At 44.0% G+C, this 20,732-nt stretch overlaps 1 protein-coding gene across 1 annotated transcript in view; it reads left to right on the forward strand.

Annotated features, from left to right (window-relative positions):
* The first annotated feature begins 392 nt into the window (after positions 1 to 392).
* Positions 393 to 20,732, forward strand: part of THSD4 (thrombospondin type 1 domain containing 4) — a 450,024-nt gene continuing 429,684 nt past the window's right edge. Inside the window, exon 1 of the mRNA XM_072148083.1 lies at positions 393 to 686. The gene's annotated coding sequence lies outside the window, so the exon portion shown is untranslated. The remainder of the gene's footprint in view (positions 687 to 20,732) is intronic.

Below are 20,732 nucleotides of genomic sequence, written 5' to 3' on the forward strand. Positions count from 1 at the left end.
TAGCAGGTACATAGGAACTAGCTACAGGGCGATTTGGGACACTCAGTACACAACAAATAAAAGGATGACTCTGCCTCCCATTGCAATGGCTGGGGCAGATAGAAATATGGTGTGAAATACCAGATGGGAGTCCTTCAGTTCTTTTTTATTCTAGCAATGGTTTGTGTATCATAAGACTGAAAATGTTACATGTAACCAAAGCTCCACCATGCTGAATGTACTTGTTCTGCTAAATAAACTATATTATAAATGATAACGCTACATAAATGTCACATGATAAAGTATTAATAACAGTGCCCAGGCTATTATCTGTGTCAGGTATAACAGAATGTATACTCTTCCTCTGGGTTGGAGGATGTAGAGCAGATGTGGTAGCGCTGCGCGCAGTGTCCAGCAGGTGGCGGTGGTTCAGCTCCCTGACATGACAGAGCGCAGTGTGTAGCGCATGTGGGACGGAGCTGCAGGGGAGACGCTTCCTTCTTTCCCACAGCGTGGAGTTGCCAGGGAACTGGAGTGAACCTGCATGCGCTCTGCTCCTCACACTCATCCTCCGCTGGAGGAACTTCCTTGCTGGTGCTTCATGTTTGCGCTGATCTGCGGTCCCTGGCAGCGGAGGTGACCGGTGTCCTCATCTCTCTGTTTATTCATCTGGAGACCTGGAGGATCCACAGGAGACATCAGCCCAGGTGAGATCCTGCAGCTTCACATGTCTGATACCTGTCACTGGCTGCTACCTGCCCTCTTATCACCTGTGCTGGGGGTGCACTTACTGATGCAGCCAAGGGAATCACAGGTGTATATAATACCTGTGCAGTGTATGCTGGGGGTGCACTTACTGATGGAGCCAGGGGAATCACTGGTGTATATAATACCTGTGCAGTGTGTGCTTGGGGTGCACTTACTGATGGAGCCAAGGGAATCACTGGTGTATATAATACCTGTGCAGTGTGTGCTGGGAGTCCACTTACTGATGGGATCAGGATAATCACTGGTGTATATAATACCTGTGCAGTGTGTGCTGGGGGTGCACTTACTAATGGAGCCAAAGGAATCAATGGTGTATATACTACCTGTGCAGTGTGTGCTGGGGGTGCACTTACTGATGGAGCCAAGGGAATCACTGGTGTATATACTACCTGTGCAGTGTGTGCTGGGGGTGCACTTACTGATGGAGCCAGGGGAATCACTGGTGTATATAATACCTGTGCAGTGTGTGCTGGGGATGCACTTACTGATGGAGCCAGGAGACTCACTGGTGTATATAATACCTATGCAGTGTGTGCTGTGGGTGCACTTACTGATGGAGCCAAGGAAATCACTGGTGTATATAATAACTGTGTAGTGTGTGCTGGGGGTGCACTGATGGAGCCAGGGGAATCAGTGGTATATATACTACCTGTGCAGTCTGTGCTGGGGGTGCACTTACTGATGAAGCCAGAGGAGTCACTGGTGTATATAATACCTGTGCAGTGTGTGCTGGGGGTGCACTTACTAATGGGATCAGGATAATCGCTGGTGTATATAATACCTGTGCAGTGTGTGCTGGGGGTGCACTTACTGATGCAGCCAAGGGAATCACTGGTGTATATAATACCTGTGCAGCGTGTGCTTGGGGTGCACTTACTGATGGAGCCAAGGGAATCACTGGTGTATGTAATACCTGTGCAGTGTGTGCTGGGGGTGCACTTACTAATGGAGCCAAAGGAATCAATGGTGTATATACTACCTGTGCAGTGTGTGCTGGGGGTGCATTTACTGATGGAGCCAAGGGAATCACTGGTGTATATACTACCTGTGCAGTGTGTGCAGGGGGTGCACTTACTGATGGGATCAGGATATTCACTGGTGTATATAATACCTATGCAGTGTGTGCTGGGGGTGCACTTACTGATGGAGCCAGGGGAATCACTGGTGTATATAATACCTGTGCAGTGTGTGCTGGGGATGCACTTACTGATGGAGCCAGGGGACTCACTGGTGTATATAATACCTATGCAGTGTGTGCTGCGGGTGCACTTACTGATGGAGCCAAGGAAATCACTGGTGTATATAATAACTGTGTAGTGTGTGCTGGGGGTGCACTGATGGAGCCAGGGGAATCACTGGTATATATACTACCTGTGCAGTCTGTGCTGGGGGTGCATTTACTGATGAAGCCAGGGGAGTCACTGGTGTATATAATACCTGTGCAGTGTGTGCTGGGAGTCCACTTACTGATGGGATCAGGATAATCGCTGGTGTATATAATACCTGTGCAGTGTGTGCTGGGGGTGCACTTACTGATGGAGCCAAGGGAATCAATGGTGTATATAATACCTGTGCAGTGTGTGCTGGGAGTGCACTTACTGATGGGATCAGGATAATCACTGGTGTATATAATACCTGTGCAGTGTGTGCTGGGGGTGCACTTACTGATGAAACCAGGGGAATCACTAGTGTATATAATACCTGTGCAGTGTGTGCTGGGGGTGCACTTACTAATGGAGCCAAGGAAATCTCTGTTGTATGTAATTCCTGTGCAGTCTGTTTTGGGGGTGCACTTACTGATGGAATCAGGAGAATCACTGGTGTATGTTATACCTGTGCAGTGTGAGCTGGGGGTGCACTTACTGATGGAGCCAGGGGAATCACTGGTGTATATAATACCTGTGCAGTGTGTGCTGGGGGTGCACTTACTGATGGAGCCAAGGGAATCACTGGTGTATATAATACCTATGCAGTGTGTGCTGGGGGTGCACTTACTGATGGAGCCAAGGGAATCACTGGTGTATTAAATACCTGTGCAGTGTGTGCTTGCTGGGGGTGCACTTACTGATGGAGCCAATGGAATCACTGGTGTATATCCTACCTGTGCAGTGTGTGCTGGGGGTGCACTTGCTGATGGGATCAGGATAATCACTGGTGTATATAATACCTGTGCAGTGTGTGCTGGGGGTGCACTTACTGATGAAACCAGGGGAATCACTGGTGTATATAATACCTGTGCAGTGTGTGCTGGGGGTGCACTTACTAATGGAGCCAAGGAAATCTCTGTTGTATGTAATTCCTGTGCAGTCTGTTTTGGGGGTGCACTTATTGATGTAATCAGGAGAATCTCTGGTGTATGTTATACCTGTGCAGTGTGTGCTGGGGGTGCACTTACTGATGGAATCAGGAGAATCACTGGTGTATATAGTACCTGTGCAGTGTGAGCTGGGGGTGCACTTACTGATGGAGCCAAGGGAATCACTGGTGTATATAATACCGGTGCAGTGTGAGCTGGGGGTGCAGATACTGATGGAGCCAGTGGAAACACTGGTGTATATAATACCTGTGCAGTGTGTGCTGGGGGTGCACTTACTGATGGAGCCAAGGGAATCACTGGTGTATATAATTCCTGTGCAGTGTGTGCTGGCTGGGGGTGCACTTACTGATGGAGCAAAGGGAATCACTGGTGTATATCCTACCTGTGCAGTGTGTGCTGGGGGTGCACTTACTGATGGGATCAGGATAATCACTGGTGTATTTAATACCTGTACAGTGTGTGCTTGGGGTCCACTTACTGATGAAACCAGGGGAATCACTGGTGTATTTAATACCTGTGCAGTGTGTGCTGGGGGTGCACTTACTAATGGAGCCAAGGGAATCACTGGTGTATATAATACCTGTGCAGTGTGTGCTGGGGGTGCACTTACTAATGGAGCCAAGGAAATCTCTGTTGTATGTACCGGTAATTCCTGTGCAGTCTGTTTTGGGGGTGCACTTACTGATGGAATCAGGAGAATCACTGGTGTATGTTATACCTGTGCAGTGTGAGCTGGGGGTACACTTACTGATGGAGCCAAAGGAATCACTGGTGTATATAATACCTATGCAGTGTGTGCTGGGGGTGCACTTACTGATGGAGCCAAGGGAATCACTGGTGTATATAATACCTATGCAGTGTGTGCTGGGGGTGCACTTACTGATGGAGCCAAGGGAATCACTGGTGTATATAATACCTGTACAGTGTATGCTGGGGGTGCACTTACTGATGGAGCCAAAGGAATCACTGGTGTATATAATACCTGTGCAGTGTATGCTGGGGTGCACTTACTGATGGAGCCAAGGGAATCACTGGTGTATATAATACCTGTGCAGTGTGTGCTTGGGGTGCACTTACTGATGGAGCCAAGGGAATCACTGGTGTATATAATACCTGTGCAGTGTGTTCTTGGGGTGCACTTAATGATGGAGCCAAAGGAATCACTGGTGTATATAGTACCTGTGCAGTGTGTGCTGGGGGTGCACTTACTGATGGAGCCAGGAGAACCACTATCTGTCTGTGCTGGTGGTGCACGGATGGAGCCAGGTAAGTCCCTGCTATATGTAAGACACTTGCCGTCAATATGTGGAACTATGTCATTAAATGGTTCTGTGGGGAGCACCTGCTTTTTATGCTAAAAAGCAATCACTGTGATTCCAGATAAAAGTGAAAAAGTTTAAAGGGAACCTGTCTGCAGGAATTCTTCTAATAAATTTCCATCAGTTTTTTGTAAATCAGCTGAACACCTTCCAGATGATGTTTCTTTCATGACCCAGTGTGGTGCAATCATCCAGAAAATCTACTTTGAAGTGAAATGAAAGGTGGTTGTATAAAGTCAAGGAAGCGGAGAATTTAACACTGAAATCAAGCTCTCTCTTCCCCGTAAAGCCCCCATGTATCTACATCCAAATACACTAACCAGATCTCCTGAAGTCAGATGCATGATGTCAATCACAGTGTAGGAGGCGTTCAGAGCCCCCCACCTTGACTTCAGTGTTAAACTCTCCTCCTCCTTGACTTTATACAACCAATTTACATCTCACTTCAAAGTTGATTTTCCAGATGATGCCACCACACTGGGCCATGAAAGAAACAAAAACTAGAAGGTATTATGCTGCTTGCCAATATTCTGGAAGTGCTTTATTAGGCCAAATGCTGATGAGAGGTTCCCTTTCAGGAATTGTTTCTGTAATCCTAGAATCTGGAATTCTGGAAAAGTTTTAATGATACATGTGTATGTGGTACGTAGTAATAAAAATGTGTGGTGCTTTGATGTTGGGGACTGTAAAATCTCAAAAAAAGTAAAGGAACTGGTTTGCCCACCACATGATCAATTCCTGCTGTGTACAGGAGATTCTGATTCAAAATTGAATGTAACTCCAGTATATACACTAAGCCTACTTAGGACTTTGTCTGAGAGGGGCCTGACCTTACTGTAAGTGTGAATTCACACTTTATTGTTTAAATTTTCGGTTTTGTCACATTTTCATCGGTTGTACATTAGTACATAAAAACAAGCACATACAAATGTATGGCAATACTGCAGAAATAAACTGTTGCATGTGAACACAGTCTAAGGTCACTTTTAGAAATGGAGCATTTGTGTGTTTTGTACCCACTTTGTTTTGCGTTTACAAATGCAATGCTAGCGCACAGGGGCTTGGCTGGCCCGATCGCATATCCATCTCCAGTGAAACGCATGCGATTGCTGGAAACGCATATGTGACCGAGTCAAGGCCCACCTCCATGCACTAGCTGTGTTTGTAAACCCTTATAGTGACCAAAATGTGAAAGCAGCCAGAGATTCCTTGTGGACATCAATCCAGGAGATTGAATAAGCAGATAGATCAGAGCTGCTTAGTTACTTTGGGTCCCAGGGATTCAGGGACCTTGCGTGTTCAATGAATTTTATGATATTTGGGGTGCTTTTTCAAGCCCTTATAACAATAAAGTGTCACAACTGCAGGTCTAATGATGTCACTGCAACAAAAATCCTGAAAGGTGTTGTCCCATATTTAAGTGTTAAACATGTAAAATTGTTGTGGACAGTAGATGAACAGTCTGGTCAGGCACTGTAATGAAAATATCTGTAAATGCTCCTTTTTCAGAAGGAAAACCATGGTGTTTTTTTCTGTAAGTTAAGTGCGGAGAATCCATGACAATTTTATCTGTTCTTTGTTGGCTGATAATGAGAAGTACTTGCTTCTGTGGTATTCTGTATTGCTACCAGGGGTGCACCAGCCAGGTGAGTTAAACCTCTTCCTCAGGAAGCACCACCTGCAATAAGAATGGGGGCAGTATCAAAGGTGCAATTATCTGCTACAAAGTAGGACCTGCCACTTAATACCCAGCAATGTCTATTCACACCAGATGTTACCATGTTTTCCTGAAAATAAGACAATGGGGCACATTTACTAAGGGTCCGAACGCCGCATTTTCGCAAGGTTTCGCATTTTTTTTTTCAGATTTGCCCTGGATTGCCCCAGGTTTTTGGCGCAAGCGATCGGATTTGGCGCCGGCTTGGCAACAGCTGTCACCAGGTCTTATATTTCTAAGCATTAAAAAAAAATGGTACTAGGTCTTATTTTTGGGTATGTCCTATTTTCAGGGAAACAGGGTAGCATGGATGTGACAATGAACGGAGAACTCACTTACTAAAAAAAAATGATACATTACTATTGGATGGGGTGGAGAGGGCGCCGGTCTATAGCAGGCCGCAGGCACCATAGTGTTTAAGTTCAGAGCCGATTGCTACAGCAACGGGATTTTCTGTCAGAAAGGTGGTATAAGACACCCCTGACCACAGCCCCCTAATACTAATCCTGTGCCCTGTACTCCAGAATCTGTAGGGCACAGCAGAAGTGGATTTTTCAGCACGGGAAGTCTTTTTTTCTTCAGTAATAAAATAAAAAGCACCATCAAAAAATTTACTATAAAAACATCACGCCTAAAAAGGGAGTTTCTAAAAAGATCAGTCATGCCAGTGTATCTGCTAAAATAATAAAAGAATTGGACTTGTGCTGTTTGTTAATCTCATGCTGTCAGTCATTGTCACTGCTAGGATCAGCAGAGTAGTAACATCCATTGGTGATGTTACTCACCACTCCATTGACCTTAGCAGTAACTTGGAGTATACTGTTGTATCAGTGCTGCAGAGGTGTCTTTACCGTACCCATGACATTGATGACTATCATACGGGAACTTTGATGTATGGCGTGGTCAGTGAGCACCAGAACTAAGGACCAGTTCTGCAGTGCAGGAATGGAGATGATGAGTACCACTCCTTGTATTATCTGACGTGGAGAATACAACATGCTCTAGAATACTACAGTGCCAAAAATCACCAAGAATAAGACACGTGTCATGGAGCAATTGCTCGGTGAAAGGGGATGTTATGGATGGGAAGCAGCTCCCACAATCTGAGATTCTTTTTTTCCCTTTGATTTGCCTGAACCGTTGTTACTTGGCGCTGTGGAGCTCTTGACACATGCAGGTAAAGGCGCGTTGCATTGCTCAAGGGCTCATGAGCAGTGAGTGATAAATCCTGAGATTAAAAAGCTGTCTGCTTACTGCTGGAAGTCTGTATATGTCTAATTTTAATTTACCTTGAAGAATGTGTTTTTCAAAATCTGCCAACAAGTATTGTTGTAAATCAGGCATGGAAGATAAGGTGGAGTGACTGACAGAGAATTTACTGTTCCAAGAAAGTGAAAGAATTACTTTTTTTTTTTTTTTTAAAGAGGAATTTTGTAACTGCTGGGATTTGAGCTACTTTTTAATGGTTCATACACGTGTGCATATTGCAACTCATTTTGCGGAGCAATAATGTGGCAAAAGGGATTAAAAGGATTCTTTCATACACAACTACAGAGCAGCCCTGAAGATTTGTACAACCACACCTTTGTGTGTGGTGTTAGTAGCTGCAGGATTCTGAAAATAACATTTATATTCCAGGCTCCTTCTTGGGTTGTTTGGCTCCTCAGTGGGTCCTCTAGCGATACTGGTGGCTCACAGCGGCAAGCGGCTGACGTCATTGTGTATGCCAGCAATGCAGGGGGGACCCGAAGTGGAGCCGAACGACCTGCAGAGGCACAGGAGCATCCAAAGCAAGAAGAGGACCTGCGGGGGGCGTCGGAAAGGTGAATACAGTGTTAATTTTTTTTTTAAAGCCTTGGAATACTCGGGGGGGGGGGGGGCATGGGCTGGCTATGTACTGGAGGGGGGCTGGCAGGCTATATACTGCAGGGGCTGGCTGGCTTTATACTGCCAGGCTATATACTTGGGGGGCAGGGGCTGGCAGGCTATATAATGAGCGGCAGGGGCTGGCAGGCTATATACTGGGGGATATGGGCTGGTCAACTTTACACTGGCTGTGACCAATGCAATTCCCACCCTAGGCTTGCACTTGAGTCAATAGGTTTTCACAATTTTTTGTGTTAAAATTAGGTACCTATGCTTATACTTGAGTATATACGGTATATGATTGAAACAGAAGAGTGCTACAGCAGGAGGAGGTGCTGCACAGTGAAGAGATCTTACAAACCAGTGTACCATAATATTACTACTAACACGGACAAAGATCTGGTTACACAGATCTCCAAGGCTGCTACCGAACACTGTCTGTTTAAAACTGCTGACAGAATCCCTTTAAAGGGTTTGAGCTTTTTTATGTCCATCTAATTGATTCCATATGAATGCAAATAAGAATATGCTGTGCATAATTGGAGAAAAAAGTTTGGCTTTTTGTAGGGCCAAATATACAGAGGCGGATTTTTTATACTGCAGATAAGGAATTGCATCCATTATGAAATCCTTCCACTTGCTGTAGAAAATTTCAAATTTCCACCCTCAACCATCCGAAATATTTACCTGTGCTTTTAATTTATGTAAATGATCATAATCCTCTACCTGTAGCCTTCAGGGAATCTGCAAGGAATATTAAATTCAGAATGTTGAAATTCTCCAAGAAAAGCTCTAATCCAGTGTATTCTACATCTCTTCCCTCAAAGCTTCAGTTCATCAATACTCCTAAGTATCCCTCAAATCCTACATATTTCACAAAATATATACTTGATTGTGGGAATCTCTCATTCGCCAGACTCGGGATTCACTTTCTACAGCTCACGTCACCAATAGTTTGTATCTTGGTTTTATTTTCTCTTTAGGCTTGTACTTCCTACTTGCCCTCTCTTTAGACTTCTTTAATACTATTGTGGGCTTGTAGTCCAATATGAGAGCAATAGGCAGTAGTTTATAAATAATTCTATTTTTAGGAATCATGTACTTTCTTGTACCTTAATGCAGTGTTTGTTGCAAAGTTTGGGTTTCCCTTATGTAATGAGAAGTGGGCATTGGTAAAATTTAGTTAATTTTCTGTTATTCAATGGGAAATTGCACGATAAAACATTTCAGCCATAATATTGGATGACATTCAGTATTATATACCGTATATACTCGAGTATAAGCCGACCCGAGTATAAGCCGAGACCCCTAATTTTACCACAAAAAAAAAAATGGGAAAACCTATTGACTCGAGTATAAGCCGAGGGTGTAGTATACAGCCAGCTAGCCCCCTGTAGTATACAGCCTGTCCCAAGTAGTATACAATCAGCCTGCCCCCATGAAGTATACAGCCTGCCCCCATGAAGTATACAGCCTGCCCCCATGAAGTATACAGCCTGCCCCCATGAAGTATACAGCCTGCCCCCATGAAGTATACAGCCTGCCCCCATGAAGTATACAGCCTGCCCCCATGAAGTATACAGCCTGCCCCCATGAAGTATACAGCTTGCCCCCATGAAGTATACAGCCTGCCCCCATGAAGTATACAGCCTGCCCCCATGAAGTATACAGCCTGCCCCCATGAAGTATACAGCCTGCCCCCATGAAGTATACAGCCTGCCCCCATGAAGTATACAGCCTGCCCCCATGAAGTATACAGCCTGCCCCCATGAAGTATACAGCCTGCCCCCATGAAGTATACAGCCTGCCCCCATGAAGTATACAGCCTGCCCCCATGAAGTATACAGCCTGCCCCCATGAAGTATACGCATAGACGCGACTGCCGGCACGTGAAGATCGAAGAGAGAAGCCGCCGCAGAGTATCGGGAGCTGCCGCCGAGGACCAGGAGCCGCCGCCGAGGACCGGGAGCCGGAGGGTGAGTATTAATTTTTTTTTTTATTAACTCATGTTTTTTTTTTAATTAACTCGTGTATAAGCCGAGATTAGGTTTTTCAGCACATTTGTGCTGAAAAACTCGGCTTATACACGAGTATATACGGTAGTTGCATTTCTCTTACTGAACTATATACCTGGCGGCCGGGCCAGTGGTTGGAATTGCGTACACCGGACCCTCCCTCCACACTATTATTGACACCGGCATACGGATGCTGAAGTTTTGGAACTTTTATTTTGCATTTCTTCATTTACTTAGTAGTGTAAATAGTTTCTGTAATGTCTGCTGTTTCATGACAAAATGGGATGGAATACAGGTTTAATAGAAATGAAATGATTATACATTATCAAGAAAGAATTTATGGTATATAGAAGTAATTCCAGTAATGGTAATATTACTCTAGCGTCAGTAGCATAGGTCACATCAAGCACACACAGTATTAAGGTCAGCACAAGGAATATGTAACTCAATCTGGATAAAATGAGTGAGACATAGAGTTCTGTACATAATTATACCAAAATATAACGTATATCATTGAAACTGTTTGCATCTGTGCATGTGTTGTCTCATGTAACTTTATTTGACAAGTGCTATAATTTACATGGCAGATTCCTCATCGCACATTATCTATATGAGTCTATGATTACTTGAACTTTGCTTATTGCTGTAGTTTTCACATAAGCGTTTAAAGACACATCAATGAGATTCACAACAGTGACCCTTCTTGAAAACCCCAAGCTTATCAGGCAGCACAGGCGTATCGGTTACACTGATGACAGCCTGGGAATGATCTGCAAGCAATAGACAATGGACATTGTTAGATTAACTAGAACAGCAGAAAGAACAACGTTCAACATTCCCTGTGAATCTATAGGTTATAATGAGGTACATTGATAAATGCCACTGAAAATATTTATATGTTTCTGCGAATGTACTTAAAATTGTTATTTTTCTTCTCATACCATGTTGACATATTAGATTCCCATTGATTTTGGACTAGTATTGAACTAATGATGATATCATTATACTAGGCTTCCCCCTGCCAGAGCAGCATAATCTTATATTACAGGGTTTTCTTTGATTAGCCAAAATGGCACAAAGAAATTTTAGGGGCAATTTATTAAATTAAGGTAAACATTTCTGAATTCTCCATTTTGGTCTTTCTGAATGTTCCAGAAAGACCATGCTACATTCTGTGCACTACATTCAGTAAATCACCTTGCGCAATAAGGTGACCATATTCATTGGTAATGGGGATATGGCTATGCTTGAACATTGCTTCCACATTAAGGCAGATTGACAAAAAGTGGCTCAAAGCTCTGTTGCACAAAGTTAGACAGACAATTAGACAGTCAATAAAGTAGACAGACAGTTTTAGGGTATCTGTATCCACTGGGGAATGTCATACAGAAAATATGCATGGAAATCTGTGCATCAAATCCGTGCATTTTGATGCAGATTTATGTTACCTGTATTGCATTTTCGAAGTGGATTTACAGGCTTATTTTCCACGTGCTTTTTTCCACCTGATTTGATGGCAATTCAAGAAAAAAATCTGCATCAAATCCACATCAATGCAGATTTTCATTCTCCAATAGACTACTCTGTAGGTAATGTCACAAAATGAAATGCACAAGAAAAGTGACATACTCATTATTTTACTTGCTGCATTGAGCAGCAATTTCAGGACAGAAGAAAATGCATTGTCTTCATAAATTTTTCCAAATCACATTCACTTTAATGCTACTGTATTATGTTGCAGAGTTTCTGCTAAATAAAATCCACACGGAAAATGCACACGTAGTCTGTAACATGTGCAGATACCCTAAAAAGGTATCTAAAACAATCTAATGCTTTTATGCGGCGTGCTTTAAGGCTTTCTGGCATAACTTTCCACCTTCTATTGGTTGCCTTGTTACCTTGCCTTGAACTATTGATAATGTGGTGTAGAAAGTTTTTTTTCCTAACCAGAATGAAAAATTTGTGCCGGAATTGCATCCAATTTCTGTCAGACAACTAATAGGTTGTTCTTGTGTAATCATTATACAGGTTCAGTTTATCTGTCCCATTGAATCCTGTGTATTCATGAAGGAGACTCTCACTACATCTTCTTGGCAGTGATTGGCAGGTTGCAGCCAGCTATTGATCGCTGGTAAGAGAAGTGCTCCCTTCATGAAGAATTACTAATAATGTCTAAAATGTAGGATAATAAGTGAAACCCAAGCACTCCTTTTGATGCAAAGAAAATCTTTTATTTGAAGTAGACCGGGAATTTCTAATATTGTGTAGTGTAACATTTCGGCTAGATGGCCTTTGTCACACACAGAGAATAGTGGACAGCACTGAATACGGATAAGCAAGGAGAATATTCCGATTCGCTGCTGTCCACTGCTCTCTACATTTGACAGGCTCAGGCAGTGCAACTTATCCAGGATGGCACATCAATGGGAGCTGTGGCCAAAAGGCTTTCTTTGTCTGTCCAGAGGCTGGAGATGCTAACAGGAGACAGGTCAGTACACCAGGAGACATGGAGGGTCCATAGGAGAGCAACAACCCAGCAGTAGGACTGCTACCTCTGCCTTTGTGCAAGTTGGAACAAGAGGAACACTGCCAGAGATCTGAAAATGACCTCCGGAAGGCCACAAATGTGCATGTGTCTGCACAAATGGTTAGAAACCGACTCCATGAGGATGAGGGCCTGACATCCACAGATGGCGGTTGTGCTCATAGCTCAACACCGTGCTAGGCATTTGCATGAAAACACCCGGACTGGCTAATTTACCTCTGGTGCCCTGTGCTCTTTACTGATGAAAGAAAGTTCACACTGACATGTGACAGATGTGACATCTGGAGACACCACGGAGAGCGATGTACTGCCTGTAACATCCTTCAGCATGACCGATTTGGGTGGGTTAGTAATTATGTGGGGTTGCGTTTCTTTGAAGGGTCGCACAGCCCTCCATGTGCTCGCCACAGGTAGCCTGACTGCCAATAGGTACCGAGATGAGATCCTCAGACCCCTTGTGAGACCTTATGCTGGTGCGGTTGGCCCTTGGTTCCTCCTAATACAGAACAATGCTAGACCTCATGTGGCTGGAGCCATTGAAACTATGAACTGGTCCGCTCATTCCTCAGACCTGAATCTAATTGGGCACATGTGAGACATCATGTCTTTCTCCATCCACCAACATCACGTGCACCACTGACTGTCCAGGAGTTGGCAGATACTTTAGTGAAGTTCTGGGAAGAGATCCCTCAGGAGACCATCTATAACCTCATTAGGAGCATGCAGTGGCAGCGGTGTTGTGGGGTGGTTATACAGGCACATGGAGGCTGCACACTACTGAGACTAATTTCGACTTGTTTTAAGGGCATTAGAACAAAGTTGGATCAGCCTGTAGTGTTTTTTTTTCCACATTTTGTGGGTGACTCCGTATCCAGACCTCCATTGGTTAATAAATTGCATTTCCATTGATGATTTTTTGTAATCTTGCAATCAGCACATTCAACTTTGTACAAAACAAAGTATTCAAAGAGATATTTAATTCATTGGGATGTAGAATGTGTTGTTTGAGTGTTCCGTACAGCAAAAAATTAAAAAAAAAATGATGTTGAAAATGATATTTTTTAAATCACCCATCACCTAAAAAATTATATTTAACGCTATCAAAAAGCTTTATGAACCCAAAATCTATCTATCCAGTCAGAATCAATGTTGCTTTAATTGTCCTGTAAATTGGTATACAAATTCCTCTAGTCCACTTAAACACAGATTTATTTTTTATTAAAAAAAAAAAAAGTCCAAATTGCTTTTTTTTTGTTTCATTATAACAATACTACAGTTACGAAATCAATGGATATTTTAATGGATCTGTTAGTGTTCTATTATCTTGTCCATCCAGAGATAAGCAATGGGAAAAGTGTCTTTTGATGGACATGTTTTTTTTTTCAACCGTATAAACTATGAACCCAGTAACTGGCTGCAATAAGATAAACAAGTTTTGGACCTTAAACCTACCTGCATAATGGCATTTTGGAAGTTTTGTGGTCTCAAAAGACCTGAAAGGTCCTCTTTTATTTATTGTTGAAAAATGTTTTCAAAATGTTATGTTGCGTTTATGTAATGCTTGATGTGTTTGCTGTAGGGACCTGGTTTATTCCCGTATATATAACATTTAACAGCATGTAATCTCTTAATTGCACGCTGCTCATAAAAGGATTGTAGATAATTTTGCATTAAAATATTAATAGACAATATGAGGACCTTAAAGTTTTTGTGTTGAATCATCATGTATCAGCTCATGTGCGGGATTCTTACTTAATTGTTATTGACAGATGGTTAGTGATATTTCCTCCGTGACTGTTTGGATAGAGGTTCAGAGCATTCCCACCTGACTGCCCTTGAGGATGGGTGTTGGAGAGTGTCATATAAGTCAATATGTTTTATAATGCTGTCAAGGAAAAGTAATAATTTCCTCAATGTGGAGAATTATATACTGCATATTGTGCTATATATTAATGCTACCTTTAAAGCTGAGCCTCTAGGTATAGAAGATTACCAAACAGTTGTATTAACCACTGCTGGTGGCAGGAACTCTGTATGTAGGTGGACATCTCCAAAAACTGTATAATGTCCAGTGGGCAGTCTTCTTAGCCAACAGCTATCTTTGTGTGAACCCTCATAGGAATGTCTGTGAGTAGGATTTCCCAATGGACTTTTCAGCCTAGAATCAGCAAAGAAATAAAAAAAAAAATGAGTTATGCTAAATCTTTCCCACAAAATCAGACTGCTTGGATCTTTCTGCTCTATAACATTCTGTCTGGAGATCAGAACTAAAGGAAATCTACCATCGGGGGTCTACCTGATGGTTGGTTGCTTCTATCGGACTTCTCTTCATGCTGTCCCCTAAGGGTTTTGTAGAAGCAGAGTAAAAGTTACCTTTTACTTATACAAATTATCAGCCAAGCTCCTGTCTTCACTTTGCGTCCTTGTGCTGAAGATGGAGTTCTGAGCTACACATCACAGATAGTAGCAACCTACCATGGAGGGTAGATCTTATAAGGTACCTTATAGGGTAGATCTTTGAGCAGTAGTGCATTATAATAAAGGCGGTTTGGCCCTTGACCATCTAGACCACCCACCCATGAAATACTCACACATCTGTTCCTGCTCTCAATACACATGTATTCAAGAGCCATTTTGATACCTTTTAAAGGTCTCCCAAAGGTCCTGAAACCACAGATTGAAGGCAGGCAAAAAGCTTGATTCCCCACAAAGCTCGATTCTAGTACCATATGTAGGAGGTGAATTCCGGACTTGTACATATACAGAAGATAAGATAATCATTCATTAGTCCCACTGTGGGAAAAAACATAGCGATACAGCATCAGAAAAAGAACAGTAAAAACAATGACAGAACTATAATATTAGAGATAAATGAACAAAAAGAAAAAAAATATAAAAAAAGAAAAAGGAAGACAATAAATTATTGGCAGTTTGATATTCAGTCTGTGGATAGGACCTGCAGGGACTGGTTAGGTGAGGGGCACAGGTTACTTATGTTTGGGCCTTGTTTGTTGAACAGACTGATCGCAGCGGGGAGGAATGACCTCTGATAACGCTCCCTCTCACACTTGGGGTGAAGCAGTCGGTCACTGAAGGTGCTCCCCAATGCCACCACAGTCTCGTGCATGGGATGGGAGCTATTCTCCAGAATAGATTTCAGCTTACACAGTATCCTGCTCCTCAGCTACCACCTGCACTGTGTCAAAAGGACCCCCTGGACAGAACTGGCTTTCCTAATCAGTTTGTTCAGTCTACACCAAAGAAGATGACTAATGCCACTACAGAATTGAATAAGGTCTTAAGAAGTGCCCCTTGCACTCCAAATGCCCTCAGCCTCCACAGCAGGTGCCACTCCTGTGAACTGCGTTTATGTTCTCTGCCCACTACAGTTTATTGTTGAGGAGGACACCCAAGTACTTATAGGACTTCACTGCCTCAATGTCTGTCCCATGAATAACCACTGGTTAAGAAGGAGGACTGTGTTTACGGAAGTCCACCACCATCTCCTCAGTCTTCCCAGCATTAATCCTAAGGTGGTTTTGCTGCCACCAAACCACAAATTCCCGGATCAATTCTCTGTACTCCCTGTTGTTCTCACCTGTAATGAGGTCTACTATAGCAGAGTCATCGGAGAACTTCTGGAGGTAGTAGCTAGTTGAATTGTACCTGAAGTCTGCTGTGAAGAGGAAGGGAACTGTACTTTGAGGTGCACTGGTACTACTAATCACAGTGTACGACACACAGTCCCTGGCTCTCACATACTGAGGTCGGTTTGTGAGGTATTCTAGGATTCATTCAGAGAGGTGGTGGTCCACTCCAGCCAGATCCAGTTTGCTCTCAGTAGCCATGGCTGTGTAGTATTGAAAGCACTGGAGAAATCAAAGCACATTATTCTCACAGTGTCTCCTGGTTTCTCCAGGTGAGAAAGTTTGATGTAGAAGGTGGATGATGGCATCATCTACACCAGTGATAGCGAACCTTTTAGCGTCCGATTGCCCAAACTGCAACCCAAACCCCCCCTTATTTATCGTGAGGTGCCACCAAAAATTAAAGCAGTAACTTATTGCTCCCTGTTTTTCAACAACTTTCAATCATATTGGCCCCCTGAGGACAGCAACACAAAAGAAAGATGGAAAATTTGCATTATTCTAGCTTCTTTCCAGTGTCCCTCTGCACACAGAGAATCGTTGGGCCACCAGGAGGTCCTCCAAAGATAATTTGGCCCGGTCTACTAATTCTCTCTCTTCTTACAGTCCCAAGTAGCGAAGTAAGTATCACTTTAAGATTCTTTAAATCCTGTCTGGTGTGCTGGGCGATGGCCCGGGTGCCCACAGAAAGAGCTCAGAGTGCCGCCTCTGGCCTCCGTGCCATAGGTTCGCCACCACTGATCTACACCAATGCCTGGCCGATAAGCAAACTGTAGGGCGTCCATAGAGGGTGGAGATGTGCGAGAACCAACCTCTCGAATGTCTTCATCAAATGGATGTTAATGCCACCGGTCTCTATCTGTGGAGGTCTGATGGGTGAACTGTTTTTGGAACTGGTACCACACAAGATGTTTTCCACAGTTGTGGTACCCTTCCCAACTTAAGGCTCATGTTGAACATATGTGCAGTGATACCACAAAGCTGACCACAACAGGTCTTGAGTAGAGATGAGCGAGCACTAAAATGCTTGGGTACTCGTTATTCGAGACGAACTTTTCCCGATGCTCGAGTGCTCGTCTCGAATAACGAGCCCCATTGAAGTCAATGGGAGACTCGAGCATTTTTCAAGGGGACCAAGACTCTGCACAGGGAAGCTTGGCCAAACACCTGGGAACCTCAGAAAAGGATGGAAACACCACGGAAATGGACAGGAAACAGCAGGGGCAGCATGCATGGATGCCTCTGAGGCTGCATAATCGCACCATTATGCCAAAATTATGGGCAACAGCATGGCCATGACAGAGTGACAGAATGAAGCTAGATAGCATCTAAAACATCCAATAATTGACCCTGACGCTATAGGGGACGGCATGCAGAGGCAGCGGCAGCAGGCTAGAGAGTGGCATGGCGACATACCCTAAATGGACTCAGGCTTCAAACCAATGGGTGGCAGAGAGGAACCAAAGGAGGTGAGCAAGAAGCGCTCAAATAATATCGGTACATGATAAAAGTTTGCCAGTATATTTTGTGGATTACACAGCAGGGTGGCGACAAAGTTAACATGGAAGCCATGAAAACAACTCAAAATTCTGCCTGACACAGCTCGTTTGATAAGGGGACCATGTATGGAGGCAGTGAACTAGTAGTAGATTAAAGGTGCTGCAGTTAAAACTATGTTAGTTGGATCTTGGCATGGAGCTGGCGCTCCGCTGCCAGGCGAGCTTTCGCCAATCCAAGCCCCTGTCTCTAGGCTACTCCCCAAACAGCACTTCTAAGAACCTTTTGTATAAGATCAAGTGTAGTAGCGTTCTTATAAGTTTAGGATATGGCGGGTGAGGGGAATGTAAACAGATGCGCAAGAAGCGCTGAAATAATATCGGTAAATGATAAAAGTTTGCCAGTATTTTTTGTGGATTACACAGCAGGGTGGCGACAAAGTTAACAAGTTTGTTGTGGAAGCCATGAAAACAACCCAAAATTCTGCCTGACACAGCTCGTTTGATAAGGGGACCATGTATGCTTACAGTTCATGCCAGTCGCTGCACTGGCTGCCAGTCTCCTTTCGAATACAGTTTAAAATAATAACCCTCATCCATAAAGCTCTGTATAATGCTGCACCCCCCTACCTCTCCTCTCTTATCTCAGTCTATCGCCCAACCCGTGCTCTTAGATCCGCCAGTGATCTTAGATTAAACTCTACCCTAGTGCGGACCTCCCACTCGCGTCTCCAAGACTTCTCTAGAGCTGCACCAATTCTATGGAATGCTCTGCCCCGGACTATCAGACTAATACCTAACCTCCAAAGTTTCAAACGTGCTCTTAAAACCCATTTCTTTAGGCAAGCCTATAACACTCATTAACTGCATGAAGTTTTAACTCTTCTACTAACCCGTCCTGTGTCGTCCTCCCATCTGTTATCCAGCAACCAACAGGCACCAGACTTCTCTGCAGTCCCATTCACCCTGGACCTGGTATATAAGATGACGGCTGAGTGGTTCAAGCGACAGCAATTCCATTTATTATATTTTGTTCTATTCCCTAAGAAGAATGGCTTGACCATTAAATATTCTTTTACCTCGTGTTACCCCATCATCTTCATAAACCGTAAGCTCTGGCGAGCAGGTACCTCACTCCTGTTGTTCCATACAAATGTTGTGCTCTGTTACATTACATTTGTATTTGTTTCCTATGATTTGTAACGCGCTACGGAATATGATGGCGCTATATAAATAAAGATTATTATTATTATTATTATGGAGGCAGTGAACTAGTAGTAGATTAAAGGTGCTGCAGTTAAAACTATGTTAGTTGGATCTTGGGATGGAGCTGGCGCTCCGCTGCCAGGCGAGCTTTCGCCAATCCAAGCCCCTGTCTCTAGGCTACTCCCCAAACAGCACTTCTAAGAACCTTTTGTATAAGATCAAGTGTAGTAGCGTTCTTATAAGTTTGGGATATGGCGGGTGAGGGGAATGTAAACAGATGCGCAAGAAGCGCTGAAATAATATCGGTTAATCATAAAAGTTTGCCAGTATATTTTGTGGATAACACAGCAGGGTGGCGACAAAGTTAACAACTTTAATGTGGAATCCATGAAAACAACCCAAATTTCTGCCTGACACACCTCGTTTGATAAGGGGACGATGTATGGAGGCAGCTATATGGACGACTTTTGGAGGTAGCAATGGAGACAACGTGTGGAGGCTGCTATGGAGACAATTTAATTTGGATAGTGCCTGTATGTGGCAGTCCCAAACATTTTTCAAACCAGAGGAGCAGGTAGGTGGCCCTCCAGTAAAATGGAATAGATTGAGTGCCTGTATGTGGCAGTCCCAAAAAGTTTTCAAACCAGAGGAGCAGGTAGGTGGCCCTCCAGAAAAATGGAATAGATTGAGTGCCTGTATGTGGCAGTCCAAAAAAGTTTTCAAACCAGAGGAGCAGGTAGGTGGCCCTCCAGAAAAATGGAATAGATTGAGTGCCTGTATGTGGCACTCCCAAAAATTGTTTAAAACAGAGGACCGGGTAGGTGGCCCTCCAGAAAAATTAAATGCATAAAGTACTATAGCTAGAGCCAGTGGGCCCTGTCAAAAAATAGCCAGTTTCCTCTGCTTTAGTGTACAAAGAGGAGGAGAAAGAGGAAAATGAGGAGGAGGAGGAGTGGATCAATTATTCAGGTTGAGCTTCCTTCACCTGGTGGAGATTGGAAATTATGAGAAATCCAGGCTTTATTCATCTTAATAAGCGTCAGCCTGTCAGCGCTGTCAGTCGACAGGCGTGTACGCTTATCGGTGATGATGCCACCATCTGCACTGAAAACCCGCTCGGACAAGACGCTAGCGGCAGGGCAGGCAAGAACCTCCAAGGCGTACAGCGCCAGTTCGTGCCACATGTCCAGCTTTGAAACCCAGTAGTTGTAGGGAGCTGTGTGATCATTTAGGACGATGGTATGGTCAGCTACGTACTCCCTCACCATCTTTCTGTAAAGATCAGCCCTACTCTGCCGAGACTGGGGACAGGTGACAGTGTCTTGCTGGGGTGACATAAAGCTGGCAAAAGCATTGTAAAGCGTACCCTTGCCAGTGCTGGACAAGCTGCCTGCTCGCCTACTCTCCCTCGCTACTTGTCCCGCAGAACTACGCACTCTGCCGCTAGAGCTGTCAGAAGGGAAATACTGTTTCAGCTTGTGCACCAGGGCCTGCTGGTATTCATGCATTCTCACACTCCTTTCCTCTCCAGGGATGAGAGTGGAAAGATTTTGTACCGTGGGTCCAGGAGAGTGAATACCCAGTAATCGGAGCTGGAATAAATTCTTTGAACGCGAGGGTCACGGGATAGGCAGCCTAGCATGAAATCTGCCATATGCGCCAGAGTCCCAACGCGCAAGAATTCACTCCCCTCACTGGCCTGACTGCCCATTTCCTCCTCCTCCAACTCCTCTTCTTCTGCCCATACACGCTGAACAGTGAAGGTCTGAGCAATGCTCCCCTCTTGTGTCTCGCCAACATTCTCCTCCTCTTCCTCTTCATCCTCCTCCACCTCCTCCGATATGCGCTGAGAAACAG

Source organism: Engystomops pustulosus, chromosome 4, assembly GCF_040894005.1.
Source record: "Engystomops pustulosus chromosome 4, aEngPut4.maternal, whole genome shotgun sequence".
In the NCBI taxonomy this organism is placed as follows: Eukaryota; Metazoa; Chordata; class Amphibia; order Anura; family Leptodactylidae; genus Engystomops; species Engystomops pustulosus.